Source organism: Akebia trifoliata, chromosome 8 (genome assembly GCF_017979445.1).
Source record: "Akebia trifoliata isolate Shusen 1 chromosome 8, ASM1797944v1, whole genome shotgun sequence".
Classification (NCBI taxonomy): domain Eukaryota; kingdom Viridiplantae; phylum Streptophyta; class Magnoliopsida; order Ranunculales; family Lardizabalaceae; genus Akebia; species Akebia trifoliata.
The window spans coordinates 27,073,764-27,093,358 of record NC_141382.1 but is presented as its reverse complement, the minus strand read 5'-3'; positions in this window follow the sequence as shown (position 1 = coordinate 27,093,358).

The following is a 19,595-nucleotide window of genomic DNA, read 5'->3' as shown; positions in this document are numbered from 1 at the left end:
AAGCGAGGAGTGCTGTACGAAGAACTATTCTACTAGATCCGAGGGAACAAAATCGTTGTATTCGTAAATATAATTTTTTTATATTATTATTTAGTTCCTTTTAGCAATGTAGTTCTATTTGGAAATTAGTAGAGACCGACGTTTGCCGGCTGGGGTTGGTGTCTAACACCTTTCAACCCCGTAATGTGATCCCCGGACTCAGTATTTTTTAGTAGATTAGTTGTTTGTTTATCCGTTTCGAGTCAATGATCGGTTCCTAGACCGCAATAACTAGCTGGCGACTCCCAAATCTTAAAGGTCAAAAGCGGATCCGCGCACCCCGCGGATCGAGGATGCTTTCAGTGGCCACTCTACTGAAGACTATTGAGGATCAAACTTGAAAAAGCCCAAGTATGATAAGCATTGCTAGTAGGACCTTTTATTTTAGTTTATTTTTAGTTATTTGTTTATCTATTTATTTATTTTTTTATCATTCTTTTTGACTTAATTATTGATCATTTGTTTGGATTCCGAATACTTTGGCACATTTTTATGGTTCAATCTAGGATCATCCGGACTAACCCTGAATAATGCAGGATGTCAAGAGGATAATATTGTGAAAAAAATGGTTGTTGAACCATTTTCATTATTTGATTTATTTTATATTTTTGGGTTGTATAATCTTTTTTTGGCATTATTTGGATTGATTTTGGATATGTCATTTTGGAATATCGCTTTTTATGATTCAATCTAGGATTATTTTGGGATGACCCTAAATAATGAAAGATTTAAATTGACATAAATTGATGACGGAATGATGGTGGTTGGGATGAGAGTTATGATTTATTTTTTTTAAAGAAAAAATCTTGGATGAATTTTTTTTTAGTGCGTTACTAGGGATATGCGGCGAGTTGTGAAAATAAATTATTTGTGAGTAATGCGCTAAAAAATAAAAAAAAGTTCATTTTTTAATGTTGTTTGTAATGAGGAGAGAATTCTAAGAAAAAAAATCAGAAAAAAAAAGAAATTTTTTTTACACGTGATGTGCCATTAGCAGAAATCCATTTCTGTTGTCTTTTATCTCTTTTTCCAATAGAAAAAAAATGAAAATCAGCAGAGAGAGAGAGATGTATCTCTCTCATCTCTCTCTCTCTCCTTCCATCTTTTTCTTTTCCTCTTTCTCTCTCCCTTTCTCCATTTGTTTTGCTTTCCCTTCGCTTGTTCTCCAAATCGTCTTTTTTCTTGCTACCTGTGTTATGCTGTTGCTAACAGCAAAGACATAGTAATGGTTAAAAAAAAAAGGAGTTCAACAACAATGATTCTCTTCGCAATTGTGTAGAAGAGATTCTAGAATGTTGGAATATTAGATTCAGACGAATCGAAGTTGGATATGAGGATCTCGTTCTCTATAGATTTCGCAAGTATGTTGGGGATCTTCGAGCAATCGAAGTTGCTGCGTCGTGAGCTCCAAACCAGCCTAAATCTTTGTCACCAATCAAGATTTAAAAAAAAAATCTGCAATCAAGTCTAGAGGTCGAGAAATCTGAACTGAAAATGAAAAATGCCTCAAAAATCTGAAACTCTCTTAACCTTTGTTTCATCCGATCTAAAAGATTCAATCGATTCTCGGCAACAACATCATCGCCATTCTAATACTCTCTCAGATTTCAAGTTGGATTTTGGAGAACGAGTTCTTTCTATTGATGATGTTGTTTTTTTTTTCTACGATTCTTGATGTGGCCGAGGTAAGGTTACCAGCACAGGCTACAAGGATATTCACATTCAAATCATTACTTTGGTTTCGTGTGGTATCTCTTGGACTAAATTTGAAGTTTGCAGATCTGAGATGTTCTCTATCATACACACATGGTAGAATTTTGATACCAAACCAATATGCATTCCTAAATGTTTTCAACACCAAGGAACACTCGATTCCTCTCATAAAATTGTTCGACAAGAAGGATTTGCAAGGCTATAGAGGAAAAATTATTCCTCTAATACTATAGATTTTTCTTGGTTGGAGGAATGTTTTACAACAAATATGTTGCCATTCAAAAAAAAAAAAAAACCAAATGGACTTATTGGCAGCCTTTTCTTTGATGCGATGGTGTAGAATTTTTTATTTTTTCTCTGCCACACCAGTTTTTACATGTCGTACATCATCAGAATGTTTGCTAATGTTTTCAAGCATTTGAGTTAGTGTGGCAATAGATTTTCGTTTCTAGGGATATGTTTTCTTTTTCATTAGCAATAGTTTTGTTTTTTTTAAATAAAAAAATAAAAAAAATAGGGGGTTCTTTGTGTTTTTTAAAAATCAATTGCTTTAAAATAAAATAAAAAAGGTTTTTTGTTGCTTGGTAAAATAAAATCAATTTGTTTTCAAAAATAAAAAATCTCCCCATCTCCACAAACATCATTCTATCATCAATTCAAATATTTGTTGGAATCTCAATTTTTTTTGGATAGTCCAAAAGTGACCCTTGATTGGACCAAAAAATAAAAATAAAAATTTTGGACTAAGAATTATATGCTTGTTTCCACATTCAAATCTGATTATTAGTCCTTGTGTTGATTGCTTATCTAACATTCCATGATCTTGATATATGATGTGCGATAGGTTTTTGTAATATCTTGATTAATATTCTTAAAATACCTATACTGTGATGATATTATTAGGCCCATGGGCTCATTGTTTGAAAAATATCCCGGGCACACCCCACCCTATTTTGCATACACCACAAGCACGTTTACTGTTTTGTACGTTTGCATGTCCCAATATAGCCAACGTGACACTAGTGCGTGGCCCTGTCTCTTCAGAGATGCGACGTCATTCATGAAAACCACAACTCCAGTCATGTACCTTAGGGTATATAAAACTGGGGCATCAGTATTGTCTGATCAGGTGACTCTGAAAGGTATATCGATGCACCCAGGTTGGAGCGACCTGAGCCTTTGATCTATTGTAAGCCGTATAGTCACATGTCCTGTTTGCCAACGTAGTACTAGTACGTGGTTGGTCCCCTTGTGGGATGCCAAACCATTTATGAAAGCTATAACTCTTAACTCGTACCCATAAGTATATCAAAGATGATCCAAGTACATCAGTTGTACTTCTTGGTCAAAACTAGTGCCTAAGTGAGATCCTGCTCCGATGTACTACGATACTAGGAGGATAGACTACGTCTATTCTAGAAAAGAGGTGATTTAAGAGTGCCTTTGCTCAAGCATCACGCGCCACCTCTGATCTGGGGATTAAATTGGCTGCTTTTGGCTTCAGAGAAGTGAGTTGAAGTTTTAGATTATCACCTATACGGTATATCGAACCAAGTCACTACATACTGTCTGATTGAGTATGCTCGAGAGGTATATAGGTGTACTTGGGCAAAGGTGGCCATATAAGATTGCATTGCACGTAGTAAGCTTAGAGTTTAGAAACCGCCCCAATAGGTCATGACTCAAACTTATCGTGGGTGTTCCCGAGTTGCTCTAATCAATCCAACCAATAGGTATGTGGGCGGACCAATCCAGACCGTTCAAATTAGACTCATAATATCGGTCCGACCCAATGTGTGAAATGTAAACGAATTGGCCCAATCAACAAATGGATCAAACTGATCAACACCAAACCAGTTGGACCAATTGGTTTTACTTTCAAAGATTTAGACAGTTTTATATTGAATAGATGCGATCCTAGGGTCAAAATATTTTATCTAATTAAAGGTTCTCTTCCAATCAAGGGTAGACCCGTGTCTAACCTTTCTTACTTTCTTGGTCACCATAGACTTATAGGGCATTTGGATTCGATATTTCCCACCGGACTTGGGTTATTCTATATCGAAACTTTAATCATGTGGTTAAGAGTCAAACCTTTAGAGTTAATGGTTAACCTTGGTTTACTTCCAATCAGGTGATAATTGGTCCCAAACGTTCTAAACCTCCATCTGTACTACTTTGGGTCTGTGAAAAATGTTGTATTTCCAGAATATCATTGTCAAGTAGTCAGTCTTTGCCACAAGAAGAAACAAGTACCATGGATGAAGCTGCGCTCCATCAAATTTTAGAATATTTTCAAGCACAGATTATTACTTCTTTCTAAACACAAATTGGATCCCTAAAAATTGAAAAGGGAAAAGATAAAGCTATATAACCTCAGGATGTATTTTACCTCATCGAAAACCAAGAAGATGATCAATTACATGTCGACCCTGTCTTAGCTCATCGAATAACTCAGGTTGAAACTGCTTTGAAGAATATCAAAGATCCTGATGATCTTACTCTTGGATTAGGGGCAATGACCTTGTTTCTCACGGTTCGTCTGCTAGAGAAGTTCACAATGCCAGATATGGAGAAGTTTGACGGTATTGGATGCCCTAGGACTCACTTAAAAGTATATGTTGGCATAATGCAATCTCAGGGTCTGAGTGAAGAACAGATGGCTCAACTTTTTCAAAGAACCCTGACAGGTCCTGTCCTACGCTGGTTAATGTCATTGGACTCATCTCGGGTAAGAACATGACATGAATTGATGAAAGAGTTTATTGGTCGATATTCATTCAACACGGATATTGAACTTACAAGAAGAGACTTAGAAACTACTAAATAGAAATCCGGGAAAACTTTCACTGAGTTCATTGCTCGATGGAGAGCTAAAACCGCTCAATTGTGGGACCGACCTCAAGAGAAGGAACAAGTCAAGATTATCCTTAGGAATATCATTCCAAATTATGCCAAGTACTTGATGCCTCAGTATCTTCCCACTTTTCAATCCCTCATTGAGGCTGGAAATCAAGTTGATGATGCCTACTCTTCGGGACTTTTTGGTAACCCGTCTGGTTCAAAACCCAAATATTTCAAACCTAATGTCAATTCCTTACAAGTGGTCAACACCTCCTTTGCACTATCTCCTCAAGCTACTCAGCCTTCACAAGCTAAGCCTAGGAGACAGTTTGCCAATCTTGGAATGTCCCTTAGTGTTGCTTATCAAAAATTGATGAAAATTGGATTGCTGACACCTTTACAACCTAAGCCTTTGTCTAATCATCTTCCCCCAAACATGGATAATGGGCAATTATGTGAATTCCATAGGATGTTTGGTTATGTTCTTGACAGGTGTATTACTTTCCGACATATTATCCAAGACCTTATTGAGCAAGGAAAAGTCACCATACCCACTCCTACTACTCCCAATGTTAAGATTAACCCTTTGCCTACTTTTCAAAATTAACCCCCTGCTACTCTGAACCTAATATCCATATCCAAATCCGAATCAGTTGACCCAATTTCCTTCATTCACCCAATTAGTCTTAACAGTGCATTCGCTCCATGCCAAAATGAGCTCAACTACCCTGAGGCAATGACAGAACTAAAGAACAGAGAAATTATTGAAGCAACGGATTGTCTCGCATATGACAGACTTGAATCAGAATATGAAGAGATAGTAAAAGCAGGCAAGTTCAAATCATCCAATGAAGATAATCGAAGTGGCATAGACCCTAGAATTGTATCCCTCTATTCAGAATGATGTCATCTTTTTAAGTTTTCTTAGTTTTTTTAGCTTCAGTTGAGTCAGTCTTTGAATTCAGTTAGTCATCTTTATTTTTGGGTTTTAGTAAGATTTGTCAGTCTGTGTTTTTTTTATTCTAATAAATAAAGAAGCTTTTGATTATCATGTGTACAATAATGATGTGAATATAAAATTTAACATGAGAAATGACTTAAAGTTCACTAACCAAATTTGATAAATATTGGACTTAAATAGTACACTCAAGAAGTGCAAATTGGTGATACGTTATCCTCAAGAGAACATGAGAGAATAGTAAACTTACTTGAGAAATTCAACAATGTTCTTGCATGATCTCGTAAGGATATATGGATGGATTACACAAAAACAAAGATCAAGACATAAAGTCAAGATTGATTTCAAAGTCAAAGGTTATCAGTCAAAAATGATATAGTTGAAAGCATCGACAAAGACGCTAAGACCTACAAGTGGATCTACATGTTTTCACTCAAAAGAGGAGATTTTTCATTCATAAAAGAATAAAAGATTTTCTCGAAGTTTTAGAAGAGTTGAATAGTCACAAAACTTGATCATACTCAATTTCAGAAAAGAAGAGTGAAGAATATTCATTCTTAAAAAAAGACTTTACTCAACAGAGCAATCCAGATATTGAATTCCTAAAACTTTGACCAAGTCGAGCAGCATTCATCAAAAGAGGTCTCCTTTGGTCGAACCATTTCCCTGTCTTACAAAAAAAAGATAACTTTCTTTATCCCCTCGTAGCTTAAAAATAAAAATAAAAAATCAATAGCCTCTTCTTTCTAAAACACACCGACCAACCTTTAGAAGGAATCTTAGTATGAACTACGTTTTGACCTGATCCCAAAAGAAAAAAGAAATATTTGGGGTACGTAGGCAACCTAAGAAGTTACTTCAGGCTCGATCACGTAAAAAAATGTATTCTCTTAAGAAAAGTACCATCTAAAAGGAAAATCTGCTATGGAAAGGTTCAAAAGAAGAGTATGCCAAACTAGGGGCATTAGAAGAAATTGACAGAAAAGAAAAGAATGACAAACTAAGGGCATTAGAAAAAAATAGTCAAAAGAATTTACAGAAAAGAATGACAAAAAGAGAGAATATCAAACTAGGGGCATTTTGGAAAGTTGAGCCTTATATCTTTTCTTTCTAAACCATATCCCAAGCCCACCTATTAAGTCCTCCTGAATGCTAATTGACTCGGTTAAGGTGTAGGGAACCAAGAAGATGTCGAGTTGAATATTCAAGATCATCGAGAAAAAAGAGAAACCCGCTACGTTAAAAACCTGAAAAGGCGACTTAGGCAAAAGTTAGGGTATAACCATAAAAAAGAAAGCCTGCTAGGTTGAAAATCTAAAAAAAAAACCTAGGCAAAAATCAAGGCATCATTAGAAAAAAAAATTTGCTAGGTTGAAAACCTGAAAAGGCAACATAAGCAAAAATTAGGATATCATCAAATGAGAGGAAAGGTCTCATCAAGAAGAAAAATTCAAAAGGGAACTTATCCATAAACTAGGAAATGCAGAATCATTCAAGCCACAACATTCATTTTTCAGCCAAGAGCTCACATCCGACGAAGACAATGTTGAAGTAAAAAAAATCAGAAGTCATTTTGAATATTGTAAGATCTTCAAGAGTATGTTTACTTGTTCAAGTGTTCACTAATGGAAGATGTAGAATCATCAACCACTTTGAAGAGAAAGATCTTTTATTCTAATATTTATCAAGATTTTTTAAGTCCAACTCAAGAATTTTTCAAAAGAAATTCGAAAGAAAATGATCAATCCATTATTGCACATATGATAATCTTAAGAGTCTTAAATTTAAGGGAATGTCAGTTCTTCTATCTGTCATACATCAGAGTCCATATTTTTCAAGCGTAATCTATTCTATCAGTCTCGTAGTCAAGTTCTAGTTAAAGCCAACTTTGAAACTAGGGATATTTTTGAAAGTCATTTAATTCTACAGTTTTATTCTTAATCACATGATAAAAATGAAAATCTTACTTAAAAGTCCGATGAAGTCTAATGATAATTATGAATCCAGATGCATGATAAGCCAATAAAGGCCCAATTTTTCAAATTTTGAGCTCGATTTTGAATCATAAAATGAATTAATAGGATTGTGGGGTAGTAAGTTCAAGTCCGAGAAACGAGAGTCCAATTTTTTGAATCATAGAATGAGTAGGTTTTTTGAAGTGCCTACAAACCTAAGTTCGAGTCCGAGAAATGAGACTCCAACTTTTTGAATCATAGAATGAGTAGGCTTTTTGAAGTGCCTACAAACCTAAGTCTGAGTCCGAGAGACGACACTCCAACTTTTTGAATCATAGAATGAGTAGGCTTTTTGAAGTGCCTACAAACCTAAGTTCGAGTCTGAGAAATGAAACACCAACTTTTTAAATCATAGAATGAGTAGGCTTTTTGAAGTGCCTACAAACCTAAGTGTGAGTCCAAGAAACGAGACTCCAACTTTTTGAATCATAGAATGAGTAGGTTTTTTTGAAGTGCCTACAAACCTAGGTTCGAGTCCGAGAAGCGAGACTTCAACTTTTTGAATCATAGAATGAATAGGTTTTCTGAAGTACCTATAAACCTTAGTTCGAGTCCGAGAAATGAGACTCCAACTTTGTTTGAATCATATGAACTAACAGGATTGTTTAACTTCCTTAGTCCGAGAAGCGTGGCTACAATAGGCTTGAGTCAAATAAAATGAGACTCAAATCTTTTCGAACTCTAAAAAAGAATTTCATATAGGATTTAACGAAGTTCCTACAATGTTATGACTCCAATTACCTCATTGTTCAACCTTGCCATGATTGCTTTCGTTGCATAAGCACATTTCAATTTTGAATCATTATTGTCAGTGAGAGAAGATCTCTAAGACCTGACACATTTTTACTCAGTAAGCATCACACCATTGCACACACATGCACTTTTTGCATTAGTCAAGGAGAATTTTCTAAAATTCGAGGATCTGACATTGTTAGTGAGAGTTCAAGCTCGAAGACCTGACAACTTTTAGCTCGAGGATAGTTTTAAGCTCAAGGATCTGAACGTCTCGACGAATTGTTAGATCAGACTACAAAATGAATTGTCACTAGGTTTGGCATTCGGATATCGCACTATCTACCAAAATAGATTTGTTATCTAATTTGTTTCAACCCTCTGCCAAAGAGGGGCATCTGTAGACACCCCATCTTGCACTCGCCTGATTAATCAACTCGTTAACCTGATCGCAACGGTTCCCAATGATGGATGATCATTCCAATGCTTTATTTGTTACTAGATATGTTTCAAAAATTCGGATGAGGTAACTCAAACTAACAAAACTATAGAAACCACGCTACGCTAGAAAAAATAACCTCAAAAATATAGAAATCATCATCTTGTAGACAAAAAGACGCTTTACGATAAAAATCACTAAAAAATGATCAAATTATCAAAATACCCCTAATTTTAAAATATATCTAGAGCCTACATTACGCTTAGGAAAACCCTTTAAAAAACACATAAAACAACAAATCGAAACCAAATAAATCATTTCGTCAATTTTCACAAAATTTGATAAAAATACGAAAATGCCCCTCATAAAGTTCATAACCATTTCATACAAAAAATTTCATAAATGACACAAAATAATATTCCCATTGAATTCCTTACGAAAAATCGATTATAAAATATCTTGGAACATTAAAAATCGACTTGAAACGCAAAAGTTCTCTTTAGGGGCAAAATGGTTAATCAGGCTCTCAGGCAATGTAAAGTGAAACATTAATAAAATTAATTTAAAAATCTGAACCAAAAAAATCGATCAATCAGGCTTTCAGGTAAAATTGTTGATGGTTGCCCAGATATTTATTAAAGGACCCCTCTATTTGAAGGCCCAAAGAATTAAAGATACAATAAAGGGGGGTTTTTCAAAAAATAAAAATATATTCTTAGTCAATCACATAAGACTAAAGTCAAAATTTTAAAGTCAGTCAAGTAAGACTAAAGTCAAGATCTTAAAGTCAATCAAGTAAGGTTAAAGTCAAAATCTTAAAAGTCAATCAAGTGAAACTAAAATTCAAAATCCTAATAGAATTCTAATTAAATAATAACTCTATTTAAAACAATCTTAATTAAATAATAACTCTATTTAAAATAATTCTAATTAAAATATAACTCTACCTAAAACAATTATAATTAAACACTAACTCAACAATTCTAATAAAATATTAACTCTATCAAAACAAGCACTTAAAAAATCTATAAATAGGGGTCCTACAACCTATTTTCGTATGAAAAAATAAATCCTAGAAAAGGTAGTCTCCCATAAACCTTGATTTTGAAGTCCCAACTCCTTACCTAAGATCCATACCCTAACTCTAACTCAAAAAACACCTAGAAATCCTTTCAAAACACCTCAAAAATCCATTAAAAAAATTAAAAAAATTCAGAAGGAGATACTTTGTTTTGGAGATCCGAAACGAATTCGTTGATAGAATGAAGCGAGTGCTGTACGAAGAATTATTCTACCAAATCTGAGGGAACAAAACCATTGCATTCATAAAGGTAATTTTATTTATTTATTATTATTTAGTTCTTTTTAGCAATGTAGTTCTATTTGGGAATAAGTAGAGACCGACGTTTGCCGTGCGGGATTGGTGCCTAACACCTTCCAACCCCGTAATGTGATCCCCAGACTCAAGATTTTTTAGTAGATTAGTCGTTCGTTTATTCGTTTCGAGTCAATGATCGGTTCCTAGACCGTAATAACTAGGTGGTGACCCCCAAACCTCAAAGGTTAAAAGCGGAACCGTGCACCCTGCGGATCGAGGGCACTTTCAGGTAAGGACTCCTCGGATGGCTTGTTAACTATCCTAGACAAGTGATCAGCTACGACATTTTTTGCCCCCTTTTGTCTCGAATCTCGATATCAAACTCTTGTAGAAGTAGAATCCAACAGATTAACCTTGCTTTAGCATCTATCTTTAATAGAAGTTACTTCAATGCTGCGTAGTCTGTGTAGATCACGACTTTAGATCCAATGAGATATGAGCATAATTTTCAACAGCATAAACCACTGCTAGCATTTCCTTCTATGTTGTAGAGTAGTTAAGTTGAGCATCGTTAAGGGTTTTACTAACATATTGGATAACATGATGTTATTTTTCGATTCGCTGACCCAAAACAGCGCCTATTGCATAATCTGAAGCATCCCACATTTGTTTTTTTAACTAAAATGAATTTCTTAATCGTCAATCGTCAATCGCCAATCGTTTTGTTTCATTGTTGATTCTGATCCTTAATTACAAAACTCGAGGTCTCAATTTCAGTAAATTCCTCTATTAGATTTAAAACATCGATTTAGATCTGATCGAGATGTTATCTTAGTTGTAATATCAAGTTTAAAACTCTAAAAAGTCTCCAAAATACAGAGTAGAACCGATTAACTCACAACATTGCAGGATTGGATCCCAGGTCCTCCTTGTAGTAGGGACGAGATTAACCAAAACTCATCATTGTCCCCCTAGGCTCATATTTACCACTATGACCAACTATTTAGTCCCATCTACCATTTTCAATTTATTCACACTTTAACTTTTCTTCCTTTCGTGTGTGAGCCGCAGTAGCTATCGGGGGGGGGGGGGAATGGTACCTTTATTTAGAGAATCTTGGTTGTAATTGATTTAGATTTTGTTGATTTTTCTTTATTCTCTTGTATTTTTTATTCGACCTATTGATATTAATTGCGCGATTTTGGTTTCCAAATTTTCTTTTAATTTTAGGTGATTTTCTTTCCCTTTTATATTTTTTCCTTTTAGTGTTTTCATTATTTATTGATTTGTCTATTTTAATTCGATTTTGTGTTGTTTTGATTTGCTTTTGTCTCTTTTATTTTCCTTTTGAGTGTAGTCGAGTGTTTTTTATGGTTTCTCTATTTTCTTCTTCCATTGAGTTTTATGAATGATTTCCACATTTTTTTTTATTTTGTTCAGTGTTGGTGATTTTCTCCCCTTAAATGTTTTCCCTTTGAAAATGTGTTGAAACATCCCAATTTCATCATTTTTGTTGTATAGTGATTCCGCGGTCATCTTACAACAAATTTCGATGAAAAGACATTTTCCTACTAATTTCTTAACATTTTTGTGCTTGACAGGAGTTTTATAGTTTTTGCTCAACTTGCAAAGTCACTATTTGCAACGATTTCAACGTGGCTTTCTCCATCTGATTCCAACTATTTTGAAGACTTTCTCGGTTCCTTTCTTCCTCTTTTTAATTTTTTTTATTGTAATCATGCTCTACTTTCAACTAATCCCATTTTATTTGTTTTTTCTTCTATTTTGTGATTTCGATTTGTTGGTTGACTTGAAGATTGCGTAACTCCTCACATTTTTCTTTGGAATATATTATCTTTCAAATGATATCAACTCTTCATCTATGTTTTCTCTTTTGGAAATATTTGATTTGATGTTGGTTTACATGATAACATTTCATCTAATATGAGGCACTATGTTGTCCAAATTTTCTTAGCCCTTTTCTTTGTCAATGTTCTATTTGTTTAATAATATTTTGTGTGCTTAGAATTAGAAGCGACACTTTGTTGGAATATTATCATTGTCCTTGATCATCATTCTCATTTTCATGTTGTCATTATTATGGCCTATTCAATGTCTTTGGAATGTTTGGATTATTGATTTGAACTAGTTATTGCATAATGTGTTGCTATTTTGTTGCATGACTCATCGCTCTGATTACCTCGATATTTTTGGAATGTTTGAATTATTCATTTAAGTTATTCTTGTGTCATGTGTTACTCTGATATGTTTCTTTGTTGTTGATCATACTCACAATCGTGTCATCTTTTTCTGATCCTCATTTAAAAAAAATTTAAATAAAAAAATAAGTGTTGTCAAATTTTGGTAAAACCCAAAAATTTCTTCACATTCGAGTTGGTTTCGAAAGGGGTTGATAAATCTTTGAAAGAGAATGAAGAGAGGAGAGAGAGGAGAGAGAGAGATGAGAGAGAGAGAGAGAGAGAGAGAGAGAGAGAGAGAGAGAGAAACTTCTTTTTTCTTGTTGATTTTCGTCTCTTTTTTTTGGAGAAGAAGATACAAATAGTAAAAACTGTTTTCTGCTAATGGCATACTATGTAAAAAAAATTTTGATTTTGATTTTTTGATTTTTTTTTCTTGGAATTCTCTCATCATCATGAACAACATTAAAAAAAGGTAATTTTTTTATTTCCTACCACATCACTCACAAATAATTTATTTTCACAACTCGCCGCCTATGCTTAGTAACGCGCTAAAAAAATTCATCCAAAATTAAAAAAAAAAAAATCATAACTCTCATCCCAACCACCATCATTCTATCCTCAATTCATATGTCAATTTGAATATTTCATTATTTAGGGTCATTCTAAATGATCCTCGATTGAACCAAAAAGAAAAAATTATATGTCAAATCCAAAATATCCAAAATTGAACCAAAGGGTACTAATAAAGGATAATACAAACCCAAAAATAATTCAAACAATAAAAATGGGTCAAATCCTTTTGATATCCTGCATTATTTAGGGTCATTCTGAATGACCTCTGATTGAACCAATAACATGCTAAATCAGGGTATTGAATAGAGGATAATAAAAAAATAAGATATCTCAAATAATAAAAAATGGGCTATGAACCACTTTCATTTTCATATCCTTAACCTATTGATATCCTGTAAATAATATTCCACAATAATTAATCCAAACAACATTGAGAGAATGCAATATAGTCCTAACAAATAATTGAATCAAATAAATAAAAATAAATAAAAAATAAAAATTAGGTCTAAATGGCAATATTCCAAAACTTGGGGTTTTTCAAGTCTAATCCTCAATAATCCTCAGTGGAATCACCACTGAAAGCGCTTTCGATTCGCGGGATGCGCGAATCCACTTTTGATTTTTGAGGTTTGGGAGTCGCCACTTAGTTATTACGGTCTAGGAACTGAACACTGACTCTAAAAGATAAATAACACTAATTTACGAAAGAAAATACAGGTCCAGGGATCACGTTGCGGGGTTGAAAGGTGTTAGACACCAATCCCGCCCGGCAAACACCGGTCTTTACTTTTTTCAAATAATACTACATTGCTAAAAGACCTAAATAACGAATGAAAAAATTACCTTGCAGATTACAACGATTCCCTCAGCAGTAACGGATAGTATCCTCGTATGTACTTCCTTGCTATTCTCCTATCACCGGATCTGCTTCTAATCTCTAAATTAAGGTATTTTCTTTATAGATCTGTGAGTTTTCTGATTTGTTTTTACGAATTTCTAGGTGTTTTGGACAGGTTTTTAGGTATTTTCTGAGCTAAAGTTGGGGTATGGATGTTAAGTAAGGAGTTAGGACTTCAAAATTAGGGTTTTGGAAAGGTTGGGGAAGCTCCTTGACCTAGTTTTTCTAGGATTTTCTCTTGGATACGAAAATAGGTTGTAGAGACCCTATTTATAGATTTTTTTAGGTGCTTTTTGGATAGAGTTAGTGTTTAATTAGAATTATAGAGTTAGTGTTTAATTAGAATTATTTTTAGATAGAGTTAGTGTTTAATTAGAATTATAGAATTAGTGTTTAATTAGAATTATTTTTAGATAGAGTTAGTGTTTAATTAGAATTACATTAGATAGTTTTATAGTTTAATTAGAATTCTTTTATATAGTTTTAGAGTTTAATTAGAATTCTTTTAGGGTCAGGGTTTGACTTTAATCTCACATGATTGACTAGAATTTAGGATTTTGACTTAAGTCTTACTTGATTAACTTGATTTTAGGATTTTGACTTAAATCTTACTTGATTGACTTGATTTTAGGATTTTGACTTAAGTCTTACTTGATTGACTTTGACTTAAGTCTTACTTGATTGACTTGATTTTAGGATTTTGACCTAAGTCTCACTTGATTGACTTTAATTTTAGGATTTTGACTTAAGTCTTACTTGATGGACTTGATTTTAGGATTTTTACTTAAGTCTCACTTTACATTAATTAATATTTTAATTATTAATTTCACAATTATTAATTATTAAAATTATAAAATTATCGTTTTGACTTCGAAGATGACTTTTTGCGTTTTAAGTCATTTTTCAATGTTTCAGGATGTTTTGAAATCGATTTTTCATAAGGAATACAATGGGAATATTGGTTTGTATCATTTCTGAAATTTTTTATGCGAAATGATCGTGAAATTTATGAGGGGCATTTTCGTAATTTTGTCAAATTTTGTGAAAATTGGCGAAATGATTTATTTGATTTCTATTTGTTATTTTATATGTTTTAAAGGATTTTCCTAAGTGTAATGTAGGCTCTAGGAATGTTTTGAGATTAGGGATATTTTGATAATTTAATCATTTTTTAGTGATTTTTATCGTAAAACTTCTTTTTGTTTGCAAGATGATGATTTCTATATTTTTAGGGTTATATTTTCCTAGCGTAGCATGGTTTCTATAGTTTTTTTTTTACTTGAGATACCTCATCCGGATTCCTGAAACATATCTAGTAACCAAATAGAGCATTGGAATAATCATCCATCATTGGGAATCGTTATGTTGGGTAGACGAGTTGATTAATCAGGCGAGTGCAAAAATGGGGTGTCTACACTAATGAGGGCATTTGCTGGATCAAATCTCGTGCACACAGGGGTTGAATAATTGTCCAATTGAATTTGTTATTATTAAGGAACGATCAGAATAAGTTTGTCTTGGTTGTTGGTAAACAAAAGCCAAAACAAAATGTACCTGTGCATTATTCAAAAAATAGCAGAACAACAATGGCTTGAAAATTTTGTGACCAACAGCTAGATAAAGCTATGTTTTGCCGTTTGTCACAAATGACCAGGCAAAACTCCACTTATTATTATTATTATTGCTTGATTGGCTTGAGTGGATCCTACTTGTTTGATCAAAATTCTCTCGATTTAATCCTTATCATTGGATTTGATTGAGTTTTCGGGCTTATTTGATCAAATTAGGGTGTTGACAAGGTGTGTAGAGGATAATAAAGACACATTATCCAAACCGTACATGTGTCCAAGCTGATTAAGTGATACTTTGTTTAAGCCAATGCATCTGACCCTGTCCATCAGCATGACAAACCAAGGTAGAGATGTCTAACCTGGCTTGTTGGGCAGGAAAGACTTGCTTTGAGTATCTGTGTAATTTTGATTTATGGATATCGAGTCCTGAGATCTCAGAGGAGATTTTTCCTAAAATAAATGAGTCAATCCCAAAAATCCCAACTCCATTTATGATATTTATAGTTCAAGGATTTATCGTGATCACATTTTGATTAAAGGGAAAACCTTGATTCGAGGGAAGATTTATAAATAGAGAAATCAATAAAGGCAATGGGATCTTTTGGTCAATCTAAGAAAAAAAAAGGGTATGTATTCTTATTGTTCTTCTACAAGTCTAAATTGAATGTCAGAGGGTCATTGACAGGTACTACATCGGTGCTAACAAGTAGGAAGAGGGAGCAACTTTGGTTGAGTAGAGCAGAGTCTATCGAGCCATCGCCAGATTTCTCCTTTACAAATTTGACACTGTCCATGGGAACCGACACAACAAATTGATTTTAAATGAAGCAATGGCGAGATCTACAAGACTAACTGAAGTTAATGTTTCTCCACCCGTTGCACCAGCAACGGACACCAATCTCTTGAATCTATTAGAAGATATGAGAAAGCAACAGGAAGAGATGCAGAAGAAAATTGATGACTTGATGGAATAGAATCGAACACTGAATCAGTGAATAGAACGCCAACAAAAATAAAGGCAAGATCTCCCACCGTGAGATCTTTCACCTCCTACTAGAGACGATTATGCTTCAAATGTAGAAGACAACTCTCAATCGCGGGATCCAACTGAGAAGGAGGATACTGAAGCTGTTACTACTACAACAACTTGAGGTGAACCCATGACAGTTTTGACCTGAGAGATTAGAGATATGATCCGAAAGGAGAAGGTGATGGTGAAAAGTGCAAATATAAGGTTGGTGGCTACGTAGGCCAATAGGAAAATTCAGAAATTCCATTTACAGTTGAGATCTTGTTTGAGGAGATCCCAAAGAAGTTTGTGCCACTGTGGTTCACCCCCTACTTAGGGACAAAAGATCTAATCGATCACTTATTTCATTTCTGATAGATGCTCACACTATGGAAGGGAAATGAAAGCTTGATGTGCAAGTTGTTTTCTTCTAGTCTGTAAGAGAACGTCCTGACTTGTTTCACAAGCAATCGAGTGAGACGATAGCTTCTTTTGAGGAACTCTGCACTATTTTTGTGGCGCGTTACATTGGCAATAAAAAATTGACAAAAATGTGGATGCTTTATTCAACATGAGAATACAGCCTGGAGAAAGCCATAGAGAGTTCACAAGGAGATTAAGGAAAGAGGCTATAGCCTTAAAAAGCTGCGACGAAAGGATTGCAGTGGTGGCATTCAGGAACTCCTTGCCATTTGACTCGGGGTTATACAGGTCCCTAATGAAGATAAGGCCAAAAACACTGAGTGAACTTTTCGATAGAGTATAAAAGTATATCCAATTAAATGATGATCCTCAAAATTTAATTGGAAAAAGTAAAGTAATACACACAGTAGTCAAGCCCAGTAAGCAGTAGTAGCCATAGCTGAAAGGGAGGAAAAGGCAGCCTGAGCAAGATAGAGGGTAGAAGAGAAAGGGGATGTATTTCTCCATGCCTCCTAGCAAAATTCTACCCCTAATCATGAATGAGCTGTACTTCGAGTGACCGACACCACTTCCTTGAGATCAGATAAAGTTAGATGAAAGATACTGCGCGTATCATAAGGTACAGCTCACACTACTAACAAATGCCAATTTTTGAGAAATCTATTGCAAAGGTTGACAGAGCAGGACTTGCTAGGAAATCTACCAAAGAGATAAAGGTGAGACCGTCCTCGAGAAAAGAATTAGAGGCAAGAGCAGCCTCCTATTGAAGGACAGGACGGAAGGGTAACAGTAATCTACGTTGTCTTAAAGCAAGTGCCCAAGAGGTCAGGGTAGGATATGATTGACGAGAGCGTGAAAAGATGACGGATGAAACACTTTATGCATGTCTGCACAACTAGGAACGGGCCCAAAGAATAGACTGAGCCCTACGAAAAGTAGATTGTAATGCCCTGAGTTTTTAATTCATATCTAGAAGAAATCAAATATTGAAATTTTGAAAAAATCTTGAAAGAGGGACTTAGGGTAAAACTCAAGTTTTTTATGTTAATTTTTAACGAAATTTGACTTTACTAGATTCAAAATGGTTAAACAAACCTATTTTAGCTTGTCAACATGCTCGAATTTGAGTTCGGATGAAAAAATTATGAAATCCTCTAATTTTATGTCGAGTGGGACCTAAAAGATGAATATTCGTTAAACAAAGAATTAGTAAAATCCAATCATGCCATTAGGTCCGTAATGAAAAATTATAAAGAATAAAGTACTCATTCATCAATTTTCGAGTATGAAAAGTCAAGTTACAGTTGAAAATAGAAATAAATGAGAAAATATCGACTTTGCCCATCTAGTCTTTATAAAAGAAACTTTATTTTATTTCATTATCTCATCTCTAAACAAACCTAAACCTATCTGAGTAAGCCACTAAGAGTTTCAACCTTCTTCATCTCAAGATTCTTCATGAATGAGTCATCGTCAAACCTCGACAAAGAAGAAGAAGTTATTAGCATCGAAAGCTCTACATCTCCACAGACTTTGATCATAGTTTTTTGTTTTTCTTTCGCATTCTCTATCGAGAACCAATGAGTGGGTTTCGATACACTCCACTTGGGATTTCATCTACCTAAAGGAAGATTCATTCCCCATCATAGAAGGAAGAGAGAATGCCATCATCAAGGTCTTCGTAGCTATTGACCATTTCGCTTCCAAGATCATCCAACCATGACTTTTGTGTTGTCCTTCACCTCCGATCAATCATCGAAAATGATTCAGGTAGGATACCTTCATTTTTACCCTCTAGAATTAAAACAATTTCATAGAAAAATATATTTAATCCTTTAGATTGTAATTGTTTTTCAAATTTTTAAATAATTTGGTAAATTCATGCCTGTTTGAATGGATTGAATCGTATTTGCATAGTTCTTTTTAATAGATTTTAATTTATTGGATGTGATTTAAGGTTTTATGACTTGTGTAATGTTTAGAAACAATTCGATAACTTTTGTATCAATTTTCGATGAAAAAAATTTGAGAACGAAGAAAAATTTTCCAAGCTTCCCATTTGTTGGCACCACCATCAGAACCAAAAACTTTCAGAAAATAGAAAATTGCTTCTATTTTGTTTCTCACACAGTGTAGATGCCTTTTTCACCTTTTATTTCATTAAAAACATTTAAGTAAATTTTCTCTTTAATTTTAATGAAATTAAACTTTTGGAATGATTTTAAAACCCAAATCTCATCGTATCAAAATGTGATTATTGGTTCCAAGAACAAATTGTAAATTTCGACATTTTTGCCTGATTTTTAAAACTCGATATCTTTAGCATTCCTTTAAATTAAGCTATAAAAATTATATGATATTTCTCATGTGACTGAGGGCTTTCATTTATAAAAAACTATTTTTAATTTTAACAACTTTGGAAAATCATGTTTTCCCACACTTAACCAAAATTTCACAGTTTTCTAGTTTTTACGTCTTATGACTTTATCGTATTTTCTGAGTCTTTCTACTCAACCAAAACCATCTAATGAAATTGGTTGATGCTTTATGAATTTCGAATAACTTTAAAAGTGAAAATACTTTAATAGATATATATGAAGTTAGACGATGGATTGATTGATTGATTGATGATGGATAGGGAGAACATATGTTCTTGACTGATTGATGGGACAGTGTCTTCAGTCTTATATAGTATCAGTCTTATGTAGTGGCCATACCACGTAAGACATGATAGATAGATAGATGGATGTTACTAGAGAGTACTACTAAATCTTGATTATATTTTCGATGAAAAGAAACTAATATATATGGGATACCTTAGAGCATATTACAACTTATGAGATCCAGAAATTTCTTCTACTT